Here is a 2,871-nt window from a genome sequence, read left to right on the forward strand (position 1 = left end):
TTCTCTACTGTTGGTGTTGGTGTTTGCACTGGTTGAGCTTTTATTTCTTCATCTACCTCAACTGGCTGTGGTAATTCAGGCCCATCATACTTCTTACCGCTCCTCAGGGTAATTGCTTTGCAGTTTTCTTTGGGATTAACTTCAGTTGTGCTAGGCAAATTTCCTTGAGGGCGGGTTGCTACCTGAGTTGCTAGCTGGCCCATCTGAGTCTGCAGGTCTTTAATTGAAGATCTAGTTTCAGTCATAAATTGAAGCAGTAAATCTGTTTGCAAACTAGAATTTCCACCAGAGGCTTGTTGCTGATTAAACTGTTGGTTCTGATTCCGTTGCTGATAGAACCCACTATTTCTTCGGTTGTTACCCTGGTTGAACCCATAATTGTTGTTGTTGTTGTTCTGTGAAAAATTTCCAATGGCCTTAGCTTCATCCATTGGCAAATCATCCACATCTGCTTGACACTCCGAAAAGTGATGACTTCCTCCACATAACTCACAAACAATTTGGGCTTGTTTAGCTTGCCCTGCAATTATTTTTGTCAATGCCTCAACCTGAGCTGTTAACTTTGTGATGGCATCAACTTCTAACACACCAGCTACCTTCTTAGATTGACTCCTTTCAGTTGGCCACTGCTGATTGTTTAGAGCCATCTCCTCCAATAGATCATACGCCTCATTAGCACTTTTTCTCATAAAAGCTCCGCCCGCTGCTGCATCTATTAGAGTTCTAGTGTTACCAACCAACCCGTTGTAGAAGTTGTGAACCAGCATCCACTTTTCTATACCGTGATGAGGACACTTCCTGATCAGATCTTTAAACCTCTCCCAAGCCTCATGGAGAGATTCATTATCTTTTTGGCAGAAGTTGTTGATTTCTCCTCTCAGCTTTGCAGACTTGGCTGGAGGAAAGAACTTTGACAAGAATTTTGTTGCCAGATCATTCCAGGTGGCAATAGAGTTGGGTGGAAAAGAGTTTAACCAACTCTTGGCTCGTTCTCTGGGCGAGAATGGAAACAGTCTCAGTCGAATGGCATCATCACTAACTCCATTAACTTTAAAAGTTTCACAAAGTTCCATGAAGTTAGAGAGATGCAGATTAGGATCTTCAGAAGGGAGGCCACCAAGCGGAATCGAAGGCGCACCATTTGAAGGATGGCAGGTTTAATCTCAAAGTTGTTTGCATCCACTGCCGGTGGCCTGATACATGACTGCACTCCCGTCAGAGTAGGGAGAATGTAATCTCTCAAGCTACGGCCATTAGCTTGATCTTCCACGGCGCCTCCATTATTACCGTTATTACCCCCATTGTTTCCAGCATTATTGTTCACATTGGCAGCCATGATTTCTGATGTTTCGGCGATTCTTTCGAAACTCTTTCTTGCCTCTTGTTCTTTCGATTCCTCCTGCAAGTTTTCTCGATTTCAGGATCAACTGGTAATATGACTGCTTGTCCTTGACGGCGCATACACTTAGGATTCCTGAAATAGATCAAGAAAATATTGCACGAAAAAGGTATGAAAATCAGCAAGAGAAAATATACCAAAGTAGAAGTTAGTATAATTTTATGTAATATTAATCTTTAAACAATTCCCCGGCAACGGCGCCAAAAACTTGTTGCTATAATTTATAAACACTACGCAAGTATACGCAATCAAGTAGTAAATCTCACACAGGTGAGGTCGATCCCATAGGGAATTGGATTAAATACCACTAAACTATACTTATAATTCTATCTGGCAAATCGAAAACAATTATAATTTCAGAAAAGTAAAGTAATTCAGAAAACGCAAAACACAGTTAAAGTTTAAGCAGTATGAGATGATAGGGAGGAGAATCCTGTTGTTGTTTACCCAAATCGTTAATGCTTAATTACTATCCTATTCTTGAAGTGAATGACAGATTATGAAATAACCTAGCTCTTTTCAGATCTTCTAGATTCTAAATCACATGTTATCTAATTAATTCCTTAATTAAACTAACATGAAATCAGCATTAAGTAATAATCTACTCGTCACATAAGTCATGTGAATACTTTCGTTTCACATAGAACATCGATTATCCCAATTTTAGCATTCTCAATTCTCACTTTTCAGATTTCGAATTGAGATCATAAAGCATGCACAAGGTGATCAACCTTAAACATGAAATTAAACACAAATTAAGATAATTTCACAAACAAGAATGGAGGAATGGTAATTAATCATTAACTAGGCAAAACATTAAACAACAATCATCATCCTCCCTAAATGGGAAATTTAGTTCAGAAACAAATCCATAACCATTCCTAAAGCAATATTCAACATAAATAAATTAAAGAGGAATAAAGAAAAGAACTGTTGGTGGATGAATTCTGGATCTTCACTTGAATCTCTCTGCTCTTCCTGCCGCTCTCTGCTGTATTTTAGGGTTCCCAATTGCTTTTCCAGACTTCCAATCGCAGTTTTCTATTTATAACTAAAATTTTAGGGTTCGATGGACGAAATTGCCCCTGGTCCGTACGGGATCTCGCCGCGGCCAAGCTTCCTCTCCCCGCGGCGAGATAATTGCAAAATTAGGCTCTCTCTGTATCTCTTAAATGGCCGCGGCGAGACTCCCCCTCGCCGCGACGACTGTAGCATCCCCGAGTTACAGTTTATTTCGTGATCTAGCCGCGGCCAGATATACACAATTCCTCAAAAATTGTGTTTTTCTTCGGCTCAGCTCGTCTTTTGTTGAATTTCTGCACCCAAGACCTCTTTTATTCCAAAGAACCTGAAAACAAAGAAAACAAGCGTAATTCCGTCCCAACACAGCGAAAAACGCACATAAATTAGATCCAAAACATAGGCTAAAAATAGCCTAACAGTATTGGTACCCTAATGACCTATAGGGGGAC

At 40.0% G+C, this 2,871-nt stretch overlaps 1 non-coding gene across 1 annotated transcript; it reads left to right on the forward strand.

Annotated features, from left to right (window-relative positions):
• Positions 1-777: 777 nt before the first annotated feature.
• LOC133031587 (small nucleolar RNA R71) lies at positions 778-884 on the forward strand. Its single transcript, XR_009684690.1, has one exon. It is a non-coding gene; the product is annotated as a small nucleolar RNA R71 (small nucleolar RNA).
• Positions 885-2,871: the final 1,987 nt, after the last annotated feature.

The sequence above is a fragment of the Cannabis sativa genome, chromosome 9, assembly GCF_029168945.1.
Source record: "Cannabis sativa cultivar Pink pepper isolate KNU-18-1 chromosome 9, ASM2916894v1, whole genome shotgun sequence".
Classification (NCBI taxonomy): domain Eukaryota; kingdom Viridiplantae; phylum Streptophyta; class Magnoliopsida; order Rosales; family Cannabaceae; genus Cannabis; species Cannabis sativa.